The sequence below is a fragment of the Nicotiana tabacum genome, chromosome 1, assembly GCF_000715075.1.
Source record: "Nicotiana tabacum cultivar K326 chromosome 1, ASM71507v2, whole genome shotgun sequence".
In the NCBI taxonomy this organism is placed as follows: Eukaryota; Viridiplantae; Streptophyta; class Magnoliopsida; order Solanales; family Solanaceae; genus Nicotiana; species Nicotiana tabacum.
The window spans coordinates 148,422,946-148,441,727 of NC_134080.1; the positions used below are offsets into that span (position 1 = coordinate 148,422,946).

An 18,782-nucleotide genomic window follows, 5' to 3' on the forward strand; every position below is an offset into this window, starting at 1 on the left:
GACAACATTGTATTAGTCTTTATTTAACTCGGGACACTCCAACCACATCACCAAAACAAATATTGATCATCCCGTGGAAGGTCCTACCTAAATGAGGTTATAAGGAGCATTATGTTAAGATAAATTAGGTACAATGTACTCATATTACAAGTTATACATTAATAATATAAATATTACTCTCTCGATTCTTTTTCTGAGCAAAAGTATGGTATTTTCATTAATATCAGCATATCATATCGAGGCCGCTTAGTAAAATGTATAACAAGATTAACAATTCAATCACTCTTACTAAAATCAATCAGAGAACTTTGAAGGCATATGATATGTTTGTTCAACATAAAATTTCAGCTAATAGTTGCATATCATTTTGCTTTGCCAAGATTAAGTAAATCTGCTCTAAAATAAAGAAATAAGAAAACAAGTACTTCGAATAATTAACCAATCCCTCCATTCAATTTAACTAATTTGACGAACAAAACTACCATTCCCTTTAATAGTTTGCAATGAAAATATTTATTTCGTAGCACTATAATAGTTACCTATTAGGAGGGAAAAAAAGGGTTTGAAAAAAAATATATGATTTTATATAGTTATTAATATTACTACTTTCGAATATGTTTTAAATTATACACATAATATGAGAAAAATTTATGAGATTTTCTTTATTGTAAAGATTTGAATTATTTTTTCATAAGAAAAGAAGGTTATCTTTTTTTAAAATCATTTTAAGAATTAAGCATATGAAAATTTGTACTCGTTATATGAGATTAGGAAAATTAGAAGTTGAGAAAATATATATATACATGGGTATTTTAATGAAATAATAATGTCTGTATTTATTTTGTATGATACCACGTGACTATGATAGTAGGGTATATAAAGTGTATTAAAAATAAGTAAAATTTTAAGTAATTTGGGATAATTTTTAATTATGCGGGTAATTGATTAATTACCGAATAACGAGACATTACCTAATTAATTAATAAATTAGTGGATAAAGATTAAAACCACACCCCACCTGGCAGCAAGCCACTGCTAAGGCTTAGTCATATGGGCTTAGGTGGCTATATATCTAAAATAGGACATTAACGTGTAAGATTTATTTTGGTTATAGACTACTTAAAGCAGTAAAAAAAAGACTTCAAGAGAAGACAGATTTCCATGATGTACAACAGTTCCTTTCGATAACAAGAGAATTTTATCAATGGTGGCAAGAATCTTGAAACTCTTCTGATCAATACCATCAACCAAAGTGATCAATAAAATAGGAAGAACCCAATCAAGAAATAGATATTTGTCCATCTGTGTCTTTCATGTAGTCTTCTTTGTTCCAACACATCACGTCCACTTACCATACATACTTTGCTCTTTTCATCGTACCATACGGAACACTTTGACACAAGGCAAGAATACTCATTGATTAACAAAGCATCTAGGCCATATTTTTACATAGACAACTAAAAATGTTTGATATGGAAGTCTTTTAGATGCTTCTGACTTCCACTCGACGTCTAACAAAAGTATTCTGGCTAATGGGAGCAAGGGGAGACAAATATGTCATGTGAAATTTGTATGACAAGAAGGCTCCAAAAGGTTGCTAGGAAAATGATTATAGACAGCTGAGGTTATGCAGAAGCAAGAGTTGTTTGAAAGGGAAGTTGGCTGTGGGTATTTTTTCTATAGGTAGTTCGCAGTGGGTATCTTAATCTAATGTCAGTGTTAGTTTCACTATGCTACCGAGGTCAATATAGAAACCTTTTTCCAAGAATATCATACGGATTTTTTCCTATTCCAGGTATGTTAAAGTTATCCCTTCTTTCTTTTTGGCATGATCTATACGATACAAGCGAAACGAGCTAATGCACAATTTTCATAAATTACTCTATTTGTAGAAATGCTAGAGATGTGTATATTTTTGTTCTCCCATAAGTCTTATTATTCTATCGTTTGTTCATGGGATCTCAAAAATACGTAAGTTGGTAAAGTTTATTTCATGATATTAATCAGAGGCATAATGGTCTTATGACGTACCGAGAGATTTTATTAACATATTTCATATGCATTTCATGCATTTATACATGCACATTGACCCATGACCAGATGGCGTTATATGGCGTTATATACGCGTATATATGTATATATATATATATATGTATATGGGATATGGGAAAGGTTATGGCGTTATATATGCACCACCACCTGATCAGCTGATATACGTTGATGATTTGCCCACAGTGGCCGAGATGATATGATGGGATGTCCTTAGAGGCGTGATGATGTTATGGCATTATATACACGTATATATATGTATATATATATGTATATGGGATATGGGAAATGTTATAGCGTTATATACGCACCACCACCTAATCAGCTGGTATACGTTACGATTTTGCCCACAGTGGCCGAGATGATATGATGGGATGCCCTCAGAGGCTTGATGATGTTATGAACACATATACCTAAGCACGACATGGCATTCATACGTATATGCATGACGTTATAAGTATTTCATGATTTACAAAGTTATCCAGACTTACAGATCAAGTCATTTACTCGATGTTTCTTCCATGTCCTTTATATACTAATTTACATGCCTTACATACTTAGGTACATTATTCGTACTGACGTCCTTTTGTTGGGGACGCTGCATTCATGCCTGCAGGTATAGATAATCAGTTTGACATGCTCTCATAGTAGACGAGATTAGCATTTAGCGAAGGATCGGTAAGACTCCACCTCATTCGGAGTGCAGCCGAGTCTTTGAGTCATCGTGTCAGAATTTTTCTACAGACTTATGGGTAGGTCGGTACCCTATCCCATTTGATATCAAATAATCTTAGAGGCTTTGTAGACAGAGGATCATTTTGTACAGTATGTCAGAGGCCTTATGGACCATATGTATTCATGTTTTAAGAACGATGTTTCATTGATACAAATTTGTGGCCCACTTATAGTTATACATTACGAGTAATGGCTATGTTGGCCCATGATGGTTAGAAAAGATTGAGTTATAGGGTGGTTTGCTCGGGCCAGTACAGCACCGGGTGCCAACCACGCCTCACTAGTTTTGGACGTGACACATGCACAGTGAAAGGCAACGATATAAAAGACGACGAGATCGAGTCCGTCTTACTGAAGAAGTTCGGAGAAACGCTCTAGAAGGGGGCCATGATGTGGTATCACAACCTAGCTCCCAACTCCATAGACTCATTTGCCATGCTAGAAGACTTCTTCATAAAGGCACACACCGGTGCCATCAAAGTAGCAACAAGGAAGTCCGACGTATTCAAGATTAAGCAGAGGGAGAATGAAATGCTGCAAGAATTCGTATCTCGCTTCCAGACGGAATGAATGGAACTAACCCTGGTCTCCGACGACTGGGCGGTACAGGCCTTCACTCAAGGCCTAAATGAACTAAGCTTAGTGGCCTCAAGACAGCTAAACGAGAATCTGATCGAGTATCCCGCCGTAACCTGGGCGGACGTCCACAACCGGTACCAGTCAAATATCAGAGTCGAGGATGACTAGCTGGGAGCCCCCTCGGGCTCAGTGTATTCGAGCAGACTCCTAGCGAAGTAGTTGAAACCCAACAAAGAGAGGTATCAACTGTACCCCGAAGATAGGAGGAATGCCCCGAGATGCAATCCGCCTCGCAATGATCGATTGGTGAACCGAGGAAAGAATTCTCGGCTACTATCAATAGAAGCAGAATCTACGGGGACACGGGGCCAACGGGGGCACCTCGCCTATCAGAATACAACTTCAACGTCGATGTATCGGACATCGTGTTAGCCATCAGCAAAAACAGGGATGCCAAATGGACCAGGCCTATACAGTCAGATCCTTCGCAAAGGAACTATAACTTGATATGCGGGTTTCACAACTCGCACGAGCACAGAACTAAGGATTGCCAGAAACTCCGGGAGGAAGTGACCCGGCTACTCGATAATGGACACCTTCGGGAATTCCTCAGTGACCGAGCTAAGAACCAGTCCCGAGAAAGTGAAACAACCAAAAAGAACAAAGCAGACGAATCCCAACACGTCATCTGCACGATCTTTTAAGACACGCCCCTGGCTGTATTCAAATAAAGGACCACATCGCGTCCGCCGAATAAACGCAAAAACCCAAGAGTGTCGTCGCCACTAAGGTATAATCATCTTCCCCCCCCCCCCTTTTCTATTTTTTACTTTATAACTTTTGCGTAGGCCATCGACCAAAGAAGTCGAGATGCCAATCCAGCTCGAGGACCTCGAGGTTCTGAAGTGTCTGTTGCACTCTTTTCCTTCGACCGAGTTTTTATCCCAAAATAGGTTTTTACCGGCAAGGTTTTTAATGAGGAAACGTCCATTGAGGGCTCTCTTCAGTTCTCCCCCTAAGCTTGCTCAACCTCTTCTAAGAGATCAAAGCCCTTGGCTTGAATCTCCTAGAGAACTTCCCTCCAAGATTTGCACTTCGCATACTCCTTGCTACTGCTTGTACAATTGAGGGCTCTCTTCAGTTCAGCTTTAGCAACGGCAGCATTCTTCAAATAGGCCGTCGCTTTCTGTCCCGCCCTAGTGCTAATCATCATGACCTCGGCCCGGACATTCACCACCTCGACCTTCACCTTTGAAAGATCGGACGAAAGCCTTGCGATCATATCTGCCCATGTAGAATCATTCGCACGAACGGTCTGGATTTGCACCTCAAGAGCAGAAACCATGGCTAGAGCACTCCCTTTGGCCGTAAAATGGGTACTTACATGCGCCTGCAGCTCATTAAATTCGCATTTGGCCCGACCAACCTCGCCCTAGAGCTGTCCCAACTCCTCCGCTTGTTCTCTAACTGAAATATCAAAAATTAATAGGCCGAGATGAAAAGGGGAGTGCAAGCCAGCATGGAATGTAGGGTACCTATTTTTCTAGGCAGATCTCACAGCTCCGGCTTCGGTCCACCTCGCGCTGCAGAGAAACCAGCTCGCTTTCCTTTTCCACACAAAGAAGCTTAAGGGATTTTTCCCTACCCAAAGCCTCCCGCAACGGGGCCTCACAGCGAAGCAGCTCGGATTTGAGCTGGTCAAAGGCCTACGAAAGAAAACTAAAAGAAAAAAGAGAAGATCCCGGGACCGGAACGATCTCACAGCGATCAAAAACTCACCATAAGGCCGAGCCGCTGAGCCTCGCCAAAGGCCGAGCATATATCTGATGGCTTACTACCTTCCAAAAATGGCCGGCCGATCGAATAGCTCCTTCTTAACCGCTGAGAAGGAGTCGCCCCACTGCAATCCCCTTCACACCTCGGGGCTCCTTTTGGTTTATCGCCAATCCTCAATCCCGAGGCCGGCAGTCTCTCCTCCTCTCCCAGAGGACACAGCCTCATTTCAAAAAAGTCTCTGATACCTGAAGCAATTGAGTTAATGAGCCGACAAGAAAAGCACCATTTTCAGGAAACAAAACACTGAACACCTACCACGAAGCTTCGCCTACCATCTCCCTTTGGACAGATCTCGCCGTCGGCGCCTATCATAAATCGAGCAAGCTGCCAGCTTACAAGACCACTCGGCCAAATCAGGGACCTCATTCGGCGACCAATGAGTTGCTAGAAGCATGGAACGGAAAGATGTCATTACGGAGCCCGCCTCCGGTCAAAACGATGATAGTTCAGGTAAGACACTTACGTGTGAAGTTCCATTTCTTAGGAAATGGCAAAAATTCTCCAGGGATGATATCGGTCATTCGAATCCGGAAGAATTGATTCATCCATCCACAGTGCTCGTCCTCTTCACTACCAATGACAGGAGCTCGGGTGGATCATCGATGCAGAGCGATCAAACCTCGGTAGCACAGTGGCCGATATAACCTTACGAGATGGCTGAGGGTGAACTCTATCCTGGCCATATCGGCGAAATATCTCATCGTCTGCACTATCTTCCAAAGGAAGGGGTGAGCATGCACCAAGGTAACCCGATATCTCCGACATAAATCAAGCACAACTCGATCGGGGGAACCCGACGCGAAAATATGCGTGTATACGCTCAAAATCCCCTCAACGTATGTCATGATGCTCTCATCGGGAGAAGGTACTTGTAATACCGCACCTTCTCCCCATCCGCAATCTTTGCTAATCATTTCGAGGTCTTCCTCTCCCACTGATGAGGCGATCCTCGACACGTGCTTTCGGTGACCCGGAACATTGGGTGGCCTCCCCAACGTGATGGCTCTCCTTGAGCCAAGGCACCCTGAGGCCCGCTCACCGGGCACCAGTGATGCATCACTATCACCAATCGAATACGGAGCATAGGAAGAACTCCCCTCTCCCTGGCAGTCGAACGTCGACATAGCGGATGACTACGATAGAATAGGAAGAGAAAGATATGGATCTGAGAAAAAAATTTAAATTGGAGCAATGGAAGAACTAGCACAAAACGCCAGGCTCTGTGGAAGAGATAGTCTCTCAAAACAGCAGAATCACCATTGGAAAGGCAAGTGAATGAATATATAGGGGCAAAGCAGCAACTGCCCACCTACCCAAAAGGCCAATTAATTCTGGTCGAGTTAACATCACCCTTTCCTAGGGAAACATACTGACAAAATCGCCCTGGGCCCCCTTTACTAGATTGAGCAAATGTCGCTACCCCGTAGAATTTGAGAAACTGCGAGGCCTCGGGGGCTCCTCGATATCGCCGACACCAGCCCGTTAGAAGCTGTCGCTTTAACCCCGGGGCATGGCCCGATTTGATGGCCCCGGTCGCTCCAAGAACGAATTTCGAAAGGCTAACGTCAAAAGTTTAAATCTGCAAAAGCAAAGGAACCAAAAAATAGAAAGAAGAAATGTCTCTCTTTTTACATTGCCAAAAAACGTATCCACAAGAGACTTCTTTACAAGATTCATCCCCCGGGGACTGCATACAAAAGGAAAAAGAAAGGATGCAAAACGACTTAGGGACTACTCTTCATCACCACTATCTTCGCCCTCATCTAGGACAATTAAAAGCGCAAATTCTCTCTCCAATTCACGGGCTTCCTCGAGATCAACTAACAGATCGATGCCCCTGGCTCCGATCTCCTCCAGGGTTTCTCTCCTCGCCTCCGCCTTAGTATGTTTTATAGCCCGAGCTAGCTTCTGCTCGGCCGCTATCGATACGTTACGAGCTATTTTGTGCATCGTGGCTGCATCATCTAGATAAGTGGCAGCATTTCTTTCAATCTCGGACTTGGCCGTAGTCAAGGCAGCAATCTCCGTACGAGCATTCTTGAGATGATCATGGGATGACGCCAACTCCTCAGTTGCTACCTTATTTTGTTTCCTCAACCCGAGGATCTTCGCGTTCAGTCGACTAATCCGCGAACCATTTTGCTCGACCAGCATAGAAAAGTAAGCCAATTTGTGTCAGAATATGGGAGCGAAGGTCGGGTACAAGTAGGACAAAATACCTGCGCGGTGAGATCAACCTTTTCTCGAAGCGCTCTCTCCAAAGTAGCTCGGAGCTCTCCTAATTCTTTCTCTCCTCAGGCAGAGTGAGCCTCCGAATCCCACAGCATTGAGGTAAGTTTCTTACACTCCTTTTCACGGTAAAAAAGCTCCTCGCGGAGCCGAAAGAGGGCATGATCATACATATCCTTGCACTGTGGCATAGCAGAAGAGTTAGAAAAACGAAGAATGATGCCCAAGACCAAAAGAAATATACGAAATATAGCCATCACCTTCTACATGAGTCCCTCCGCCGCCTTGACGGCACCTGGAACGTCAAGACCGACGATGTCGCTAACACTGTCAAAGATGTTGGCGAGGGGGCCTCCCCCTTTGAGAGGAATCTCTGCTTTGACGGCGTTCACTTCTTAAGCGTCCCTCAATTACCCTGACGAGACCTGAAAGCAAGAGATGAAATCATTCATGTCATCGATTTCCCCAAAAGGCAACCCCTACTCTTGAAAAGCTCCAGGCCCCGACCTTTTAGGATCAATGGCAGCGGTCCCCCCAACGGAAACTATGCCAAACCCGATCATGCGATCTGAGGCCACACTAACACCCTTCTCAAGGGTCCCCGATCTGCGGGACCGATCCGAGTCAGCCGTTCTAGACTTAGCAGCCTCCGATCGAGGCACCTGTGAGGCTCCCGCGTGCGACCTCGTTCTCTGTGATAACTGGCACTCATCGTCATCCTCATCCTCAGCTCCGGGATTTGCCCCTGAAGTTGAAGCATAGGTCCTAGTAGTGGCTTAATACTCGAGTGACCTGGGTTTCTTTGTCAGAGGAGGATCAGCAGCCGCCTTACCTTCCCTCTTTTTGCTTTTGGGGCTCTAAAGCCTCTGTTTCACCACCAGGGGTGGCCTCATCTCCGTCTTCTCGCCAAGGCTTGCACAAGCACGATAACCATGATTTATTAGCACAAGGGACGCAGTGAGAAACGCAAATCTAAGACATATATAGCAACAGAGCTCTACTATGATTCTTGGCCAACCATCGCTCCTTGGCTAGGTCGATCCAAGACCGAACATGATACGAGAACGTGGTGTCCAACTGTTTGATCCACCCTAGCAAATCCGAAACTGCCTCGGGGTACCAGGCGACGGCTGCGTAAAATGACAAAGAAGTCATCATTCCGAGGGAAAGGGAAGAAAATTACAAAACATGGTTAAGGGAAAATCGCTTATGCTGTATGTTCCATCTCTTCAGGAAAGGCATCCTTCGGGCCGAAATGATGTCTGAGGTCCTTACCCGGATGAACCTGCTCATCCATCCTCGATCCTTCCCCTCGTCGGTGCTCGATAAAAATGATTTTTTAGATCGATTATGGAGCCTGATCAAACCTCGATAAAATCGAGGGCTGTACAACCTAATTAAGTGGCTGAGGCTAAAAGTCTCTCCCACAACCCCTTTAATAAAATGGCGGAGCATCAACACTATTCTCCAGACAGAAGGATAGATCTGACCGAGCATCACTTGATATTTGTCATAAAAATCAAGGATAACCAGATCTATTTCTGGGGGTGGAGGATTTAGAGGAATTATTAGGGCCCAAGGTGAACAGCCTTGTAGTCCGTTATATTTTCATTGGGGCTGGGAATCTCCACGTCTACTACCTCTCTCCATCGGCAGTCTGTCCTCGTCGCTCCTATTTCAGTCACGACACTAATGTATCGGGACATATGTTCATATCAGCCCGGTGTGGATGAAGTGGCATCGATGGTAAAATGTTTTGACATATCAAGCTTGGAGGGAGTGCACAGTTCCAAAGTGGGTATCGCTTTGGCTCTCTCCTTAGATGAGTGACATGAAGTTGCAACATCATTCCACCGAGGAACCGCTCTAGAAGTCCTATCCATAGCAATGGTAAAATTCTCTCTTAGAAAGCAAGATAGAAGAGTGTAAAAGAAGATGGGTATGGACTCGTGAATTTGAAGATGCTCCGAAGATAAGGATTATCAAACAGTCGATATATTTATAGGAACCGCTTGGGCAGCGGAAAGGACGAGCCCATAGTAGTTCGTAGGTTCCTCGATAATTGCATTTGGTGGCGACCCTTGCACGATTTTCTAGGGCATGGCATTTAATGCTCTTACATGTTGACGACATGGCAATGATGTTACCGGAATGACGAATCAAAATCGTTTCCTATTACTTCGTTCTAGGAAATGCGGAGACTATCTTTATACGGTGAAATAGGGGAGCCCAATTCCCCGTCATTAAGGCATTTCGGGAAGCCATCTCGAGACCTCGAGGCTGTAGGGTCACGGTCGAATTCCCTCCCTCGATGTCCATTTTACGCACGACCCAATGACGATGCCGGGGACGGGGAGTTCCCAGGGCGAGTAGATAGCGTTGACAGAGCCTGGTGTTACGTCTAGCCGTCCCATCTTCATACCTTTACAATTAACTCATTTTGTACTATGTTGGAATTCCCCTCCTATATAAAGGGGATCCTTGTCATTTTGTAAGCCCCCTGCTGTGGCTCCAACTATTCTACATGAAATATACAAGAACTCTTTCTTTTCTCTCTAACATATTCTCTCGGTATCATTGCTCACGTTTATTACCTTCATACTTGTTCTTCATTTATTGCTTGTCATTGGCCATAAAGAGCCTCCCTCAATTATATCGTAACTGTTAGCCCTTTCCCGAATTCCCCCAATATCTCGAGCCCGAGCCCAGGCATTGACCTCGAGGCCCCTCATCGGTCAGTCTGAGGCCCGAGTAGCTAACCCCTCGGCTTGGTTATAACTCTACCTTAGTCCCGCATTTCATCTTTTACCTTCACATATCTAGCATCAACTGCATAAACAACTAGCATAAAAATAGATCACGTATTTTTAGGGTCCCATCAACAAATTTAATTGTTATTACCATTTTCCCAGTAAACATTAGCTTATTTCCCTTTTTGGGTACCATTACTACGTTGGCCAGCCATTCGGGGTACTTTACTTCCCTAATGGACCCTATTTTAAGGAGTTTAGTTACCTCATCCTTGATGAATGCATGTTTTACCTCGTACTGGAGTTTTGTTTTTTGCTTCACCAGTTTAAACCTAGGGTCGACACTTGGCCGGTGGGAGGTTATTTCCGGTGGGTTACCTATCATATCTAAGTGGGACCATGCAAAACAATCGATATTATCGATAAGAAATTGAATGAATTTTTTCTTGAGTTCGGGGGTTAATCCCGTTCCCAGGTATACCCTACGATCGGGGAGGTGTTCGATCAAAATAGCTTGATCCAGATCTTTGATTGTCTTCATTGCGTCCGACTCTTCGGGGGAAACAAAAGTTCGAGGAGCGAGGAAATCTTCTTCGTCATCCTCGGGGGTTTGTATGCTCCCAGACACATCTGAGGTTGGGAGTACGGGGGTCGACTTCTCCTAGTAAGCCGCGAACATTTCTTTTGCCGCATGTTGTTCTCCATATATGGTTGTTATGCCATCCTTTGTCGGAAATTTAATCATCTGGTGCAGAGTCGATGGTAGTGCCCTCATGTTGTGTATCCACGACCTACCAAGCAATGCATTATACCTTATGTCTCCATTGATGACTTGAAACTTTGTGTTCTGAACCGTGCCGGACGTGTCGATTGGGAGGGTGATTTCTCCTTTTGTTACTATGCCAGTCTTGTTGAAGCCGTGGAGGACTCGGGAGGCGAGTATGATCTGGTCGAGTAACCTAAGCTGTTCTACTACCCCTGACCTGATTACGTTGGCCGAGCTTCCTGGATCCACGAGCACACGTTTTACTCGAACGTTGTTTAAAAGAAATGAGATTACCAGCGCGTCGTTGTGTGGTTCTGTCAAGGTCTCGAGATCTTAATCGCTGAACGCGAGGGTGTCTTCGGCCACGCAGTCTCAAACCGGCCCTTCTATTGAGGCAAATATTTTTGTCCGATTGATCATGGGCCCTCGGGGAATGTCGATCCCTCCAATAATCATATGAACGACATGCCGAGGGATCTCTTTTTGTGCCCAGGTTGGAACAACCACACCATTTTCTCCCCGATTCTCCAGGTAGTTTTTTTCATCTCTATCTACTAAGTTAGGCATTTCAACCTGAAATTTGAAGATCTTGGACAAGAATAGGTGTGAACGATAACGTGTGTTACATGATGAAACCAGCAAGAAAATAATCACTATTAGTTTTAGCCCCACGATGGGCGCCAAACTGTTTGTCGTGAAAATGGTAATTAACAATTAAATTTGTTTATGGACTCTAAAAATACATGATCTATTTTTATACTAGTTGTTAAGAAGTTGATGCTATGTATGTGAGACTTAGAAATAAAATAAGAGTTAAGGATAGGGCGATAATCAAACCGTTGAGCCAATTATCGGGGCCTCGGTCTCGAGGTCGATTCCAGAGTTTGAGGTTGATTTCGGAGCTTGGCAGGGAGCTATCGAGGGGGGTCAAAATACGGATAATAGTTATAAAAAAATTAACAGAGACTCTTTATGGCCAATGATAAGCAATAAATGATGAACAAATATGAAGATAATAAATGAAAGCAATAATACCAAGAGAATATGTTAGAGAGCAAATAGAATGTTCTTGTATATTTCGTGTGGAGCAACTGAAACAACAAGGTTTACAAAATGATAAGGACCCTCTTTTTATAGGAGGGGAATCCCAACGTAGTACAAAATGCATTGATTACAAAGAAAAGAAGGGGGATGGGACAACTAGCTGATGTCATGATGCGGGCTCAGACTAGCCTCAGTCTAGCCTGACAGACTTTATCGGCTCTAGCTGCACCTCTTGGGAACTCCCCTCTTTTTCAATATAGCCGTTGGTCCACATTGCCCCGAGGCCGAGCCTCGACAGCCCTCGAAGGCGAAACTCGACCCCAGTCTCGAGCCTTGGGAAGTATGTTCGTGGGGCATCATAAAGACGAGGAAATTGGTTCCTCCGATTTCACCGTGCACACAAATCAAATAGAGTTAATCCTTAAATACACCAAAAATAATTTATTCATGTTTGGTCTAGTTTTTGGCGATCGTGAATTTAATGATCTCATAATGACTTGAATTTTGGTAGGTTCATTGGAATTGATCAGTTAAGAAAACTGCTATGCAAAGATTCACATTGTATTTTGATGATTCGGGATCGTTTAGATGAGTTTTTTGGCGGTTTGACAGATTAAAGCGTTATTTAAATACGAAAAGTCATTCTCGATGCCATTTTATTTATGTCTAATCTGGAACATGATGACATATGTTGATTTGTATGAACTGATATATGATAAGAATGTAGGTCATATTTTAATTTCTAAAAGAATGGTTAAAACAGTAATTCCCCAAATTTGATTGTAGTTTTAGAGATCATGATTTTAACGATCTTCAATTGATCTAAAATTTAGTAGGTCTATTGAAAATAACATAGTGAGCAATACTCACTGTAATGCAATAAAAAAACTTTAATTTTAGCATTTCAAGACTTCTTAAATGGGGTTTTGAGCATTTTTTGAATTGCGAAACTTAATCAACATAGAAAATTTTGTGGTTGTGATAGGAATTAAGCCCTGTAGTCTCCACTATATATTTATAGTGAGATAATAAATTTACGCGTCAACTTTAGGTCTTTCTTCTATTATAAACTTACTAAGTATAATTACTAGTTATTGATTTCTTGTATTGACTCTCCATCTGAGTTTACACGTTGAATCAATTTTGTAATTATATGCAACCATGATTAAGTGATGATAGAATCAATTTTGTAATTTTATGGTCTTCCATTATTAATTTCAAGTGAGTAATAAATTTATGCGTCGACTTTAGGTCTTCCTCTATATCGGATAAAGTTATTATAAACTCACTAGGTGAAATACTAGTAAGTGATCATGTAACTACTCTCCATCTGAGTATACATGTTCGATAAATGGAACTAGATCAATTAAAAAATGATTTTCACTTGACTTACATTAACACTATACTCTTCATCTGAGTTGGGTCTGTTTTAATTTATTGGAGTGAATAATATGGCATTACATATGTATATTTCATGAGTAGTTCTTTTCATATCGAAATCTGCTATTTAAGATGCATGAATATATATGTGTAGTGCGTTAAAAATTTTCGTATTAAATGGTTATATACAATTGGCTGAAAATAACAATAACTCTCTAATAGAATTTAAGAGTCCACCAAACACTTTAGAGAACCGGGTTCTCTATCAGGTTCAACAGCACACATGCACACTGCAGTAAGTAAGTGACACGGAGGAATTTTACGTGGAAAATTCCCAGCTCAACAAGATTAAAAACTACGACCTACCCTTGTAGGATTTCAACTTCATAATATTAGATTACAACCTATTGTAACCTAGGAATTAACCTCTTAATCCCTCACTAACTTGTAACTACATTATTACAAACCACTTCGTAATAACTCTATTACAAAGAATTAATCACTCACTAACTTGTAACAACACTATTACAAGTCACTTTGTAATAACTTTATTACAAAGACTTCACAACTCGACTAACTCTAGCCAAGACACAAACACAAGGGTTTATGAACAAAGGATTTTCTACACAATGCTTCTAAGTAAGCTAAGTAGGAATTACAAGTAAGAACTTCAACAAAGATACAACACAACTAAGGACATATACTAAATCAATATAGGGAACTGGTCCGTTGCTATGTTGTTCTTTTTTCTTGATGCCCTTAAGAATCACTTGCAAGGTGGACACACACTGGAGAGAATGCTAGAGAAGTTTTTGAATGTGCAAGTGATTTGTTTACCTTTGCTTGATGTTAATATCTCATTTGTGACATCACTTGGATGATGCAAGCATGTTAGGTGAAGGGCTTTCCCTATAAAATTAACTGTTGCACTGTTTCTGCACTGTAGCGTGTGCCAGCAACAACTTTACAGCTGGAGAAGTTGACTTGTATAGTCACCTCGGGAACTTGTAGGGACCTGTTCCCTCAGTTGTTCCTTCTGCTATTCCACATTCCCCATAAAGTTAACTGCTGCACTGTTTCTATACTATAGGATGTGCCGGCAGTAACTTTACAGTTGGGGAAGTTGACTTGTACAGTCACCTCGGGAACTAGTAGGGACTTGTTCCCTAAGTTGTTCTTTCTGCTGTTTCCTTTGACTCTGAAGATTTGAATTGTGTCCCCAACTGGAAATTTGTTGATCTTAAGTTCTTGATAATGTGTAACATGTTCCTTATCTAGTTCTTAACAGTAAGTTTGTTATATCATCATAACATAACAGTGATAAACATATAACCTATCAATTTTCCTCTTTTTGATGACGACAAACTTATAATTCAAGTTTAACTACTAGAAATTCGGCAAAAATCGACCAACTTTGGTCGGTTTTTTAAAATATTTTAATTTTTAATTTTTTTTTACAAAACCGACCAACTTTGGTTGGTTTTCTTTGGCGCAAAAATGCGGGAAATTATTTTTGAGTCCCGCGAAATTTATTTTTCAAGAAACCGACCAACTTTGGTTGGTTTTTGCAATTAAAATAAATAAAATTAATATTAAAAAAACGACCAACTTTGGTCGGTAAATTCGACTGGTCATTTTAAAACCGACCAACTTTGGTCTGTGATTTTATTTTTTAATAAAACCGACCAACTTTGGTCGGTTATTTTCATGCGAAAATACAATTAAAGAGTATAAATAAAAAATAAGACAATCTTAAAACAAAATGCACCAATAGTCTAGTGGTAGAATAGTATCCAGTCATAGTACACACCTCGGTTCGATTCCCAAATGGTAAATCTTTTGATTACATAATTAAAATACCGACCAACTTTGGTCGGGTTTTTTTTTGTAATTTTTTTTTTTTGAATTTAATTAACCGACCAACTTTGGTCGGTATATTAAAACGACCATCAAAATACCATTCAAGCGTATTTGTTCGCGTTTTGATCAGTAGTTGGCCATAACCGACTAAAGTTGGTCAGTTTTTTTGGTCGGTATTTACCGGATTTCTAGAAGTGTTCCCCTTAAGAACCATAATGACTTTCTTGAGGATGTGTAACAAGTTCCTTATCTGGTTCTTAACAGTAAGTTTGTTAGATCATCAAAACATAACAGAGATACGCATATAACCTATCAATTTCCCCCTTTTTGATGATGATAAAATTATAATTCAAGTTCCCCCTAAGAACTAGAATATCATTCGCAATTCCTGTATTCCCCCTGAATCTGTTCCCCATCTTGTTCCCCCCTATTATTTTTCCCCCTGTTGGCATCATAAATAAAAATCAGTAGCAAGCATTAAGCAAATAGAAGTCCAGCTTAGTTAATTCATGCCACATATGTGCACACAAACATGACTAAAAACAAAACATAAGAGCAATGCATATACAACAAAAGGAGGAGGCTTTCATTAATATCTGGTTTTTTTAAGCAGGGAGTAGTTCCATTGTTTCCAAACACATCCACAAAATAAAAATAGCAAAAATAAAAGTACTAGTCATAAACATCATCAGAACTAAAATAGATGACAGACACTAAGAATTTGACAATTGGGAAAGGGACAATGTTTAGGGAGCACTGGAAGGGAAAGGCCCAGATGAAGAGGCAAGGGTTCTAAGAAGGATGTCCATTCGAGCATTAGCTGACACCTGCTCGATGAAAAGTCTCTTCTTCAGGTCCTCAACCGATTTTCTAAGGTCGGCATTTTCCTTGTTCATACGGGCAACCTCTATGCTTCGAGATCTGCTAGAACCAGGTGACCCTTGAAGCTGACTTAGCTGACCCTCAAGAATGACATTCCTTACCTTCAGCACGAGGGAGCAAGACCTTGTTCACTATTTCATACAATAATTGGTACACTGGAAGGAGGGCCTCTTCTATGCCCGTTCCCTATGTTGAACTGCCGCATCCTTCAAGATAGCATTTCTAAAGTTCGAAGAGAAGGTTTCCTAAAAAGAAGACAAAAGGTTTCCTAAAAAGAAGACAAACCCTCAGTAGGCACTCCCAAAATAGATCCCAGCACAGCAGAGTCCATCACAAAATCAACATTGTTTACCATCATACAAATATGATCGTCCTTAACTATAAATAAGTCGGCATAAAAACTCTGCACCTCTTCCTCATACACTTTGGCATTGTCACCTGTGAACAGGTGTGTCCACTGTTGAAATTCACAAATTTCGGCAAATTGACACATGCCAGCCATATCCAGAATATCATGGGCAAATGTACGGCCCCACAACATTTTATGATTCTTCAATTTCTCCTTCCCAGACCCTTGGGTTACATCAACCTTAACCTTCTTTGAGGAACCAGGTTCTTCACTAGCACCAGCCTTCCTTTTCATTGATTTTCGTGCACTCTTTCCTTTTTCAGCAGATGACACTTTGTCAATGGACTTCCCAACGATACTCTCACTAGACTCTTCAACCAGATTGTCACTAGATTTTTCACCCTCGACACTTCTCACACTCATGTCACTCTCTTTTTCAGCAGATTTTTCACCCTCAACCCTTCTCAACTCCTTTCTAACCACAAAAGACTCCATTTTGGCCTTTGGAACAGAAGGGTTCTTTGAGGACTTACGAACCAAGGAACCAGTTTCCTCTTCGACCTCATCATCAATATTCACAACTTGTGCAGGAGGCACTGCCTTTTTATTGACAACCTTTCCATCTTTCACAAGTTTCCTCTTCTTCTTTTCCTTTTACTTTTCCTTAAAACAGACTCAAATTCTTTGATGTGGATAGTTATGAAAGTGACTGAGGGGGGTTATTAATAGGGGTAAGGAACCGATTAGGGGTGGGTGGCAATTTGGGTAGTTAGGTCGGTTCATAAAGAGGCGAGACGTTTGGGTTCAAACAACAGGAAAGAAAAGAAACTGACAATTGATGATGTGGCACTGTTTCAGTTGTTTAAAAGTTGTGCATGAAAGTACAGAGGAACTACTAACTTGTGTCAGGGGAACCAGGTTCCCCAACAGTTTTTGCAAATGTAAGCCTCATCCTTTGACCAACGTGCAATGCATTAGTTGCTTATTTGCTCTGTAATCGTCATGCGTGTCTACCTGTAACGGTATAGAGATGAGTCGGACTGTGCCAGAAAACACTTTTTTATCTATTTTGCCTGTACATCTCTTTTGTAGACAATCATCAAGGGAACAAGTTCTCAGTTGGGTTTTATCAACCCCAGTGCCAAGCGATTTATTTCAAAATGTTCTATGCGCAAGGCTTTGGTGAATATATCTGCAATCTGACCCTTTGTGTTGCAAAATTTCATGCAAATGAGCCCTTTTTCAACATTGTCTCTGAGGAAGTGATGACGCACATCAATGTGCTTTGTTCTCTTATGGTGAACTGGATTTTTTGCCATGTTCACTTGTATTATCATACAAGAGGGGTACACAGTTAGAGAGAACTCCAAAGTCTTTCAATTGTTGTTTGATCTATAGCAATTGAGCACAGCAAGAAGCAACTGCTATATATTCTGCTTATGCAGTTGAGAGTGCCACCAAGTTTTTTGTACCCCATGAGATTAGATAGGAACCCAGAAAATGTGTCATGCTAGAGGTGCTTTCCCTATCCACCAGATACACAGTATAGTCAGCATCAGCATATACTATTAAGTCAAAGTTATCTTCTGAGGGATAGTAGAGAACTAGATTGTGCATCCCTTTGAGATATCTTAGGGTTGCCTTCAGATGATATTCCTTTGGATTAGATTGAAAACTCTATACATGGCCGCACTCACAGAGGAGCCAGGTTCATCCATGTCCAGGCGAGTAGCTGTGGCAATGAGAGTATCAATGATTTTTTATCTGTCAAATATCTTCAGCAGCTCCTTGATGTATTTCTGTTGACTTGTCATTGTCCCCTTGGGAGTTTCCTTCACTTGTAAACCCAAGAAGAAATTCAATTCACCCATCATGCTCATTTCAAACTCACTTCCCATGAGTTTTGCAAATTCTTCACATAGAGAGTCAATGTTGCTCCAAAGATGATGTCATCAACATAGATCTGCACAATTAGCAGGTTCCTTCCTCGTTTCTTTAGAAAAAGAGTGTTGTCAATTTTCCCTCTTATAAAGCCACTTGAAGGAATTTTGACAACCTTTCATGCCAAGCACGGGGAGCCTTCTTTAACCCATATAAAGCTTTGTCGAGTTTAAAAACGTGCTTCCAAACTTATCAAGTTTGTTTCTGAATACCCACATGGTTCCTATAATAGTTCTGTCAGCAGGTCGTGGAACCAGGTTCCACACATTGTTCCTCTCATATTGATGGAGCTCTTCTTGTGTAGCTGCAATCAATTCTGCATCTTTCAATGCTTCCTTGATATTCTTGGGCTCTATTTGAGAGAAAATGGCTGAGAAGGCAA

General features: G+C 41.5%; 1 non-coding gene across 1 annotated transcript; it reads right to left on the minus strand.

Annotated features, from left to right (window-relative positions):
* Positions 1 to 293: 293 nt before the first annotated feature.
* On the minus strand, positions 294 to 372 carry LOC142165292 (small nucleolar RNA R160). Its single transcript, XR_012696144.1, has one exon. It is a non-coding gene; the product is annotated as a small nucleolar RNA R160 (small nucleolar RNA).
* Positions 373 to 18,782: the final 18,410 nt, after the last annotated feature.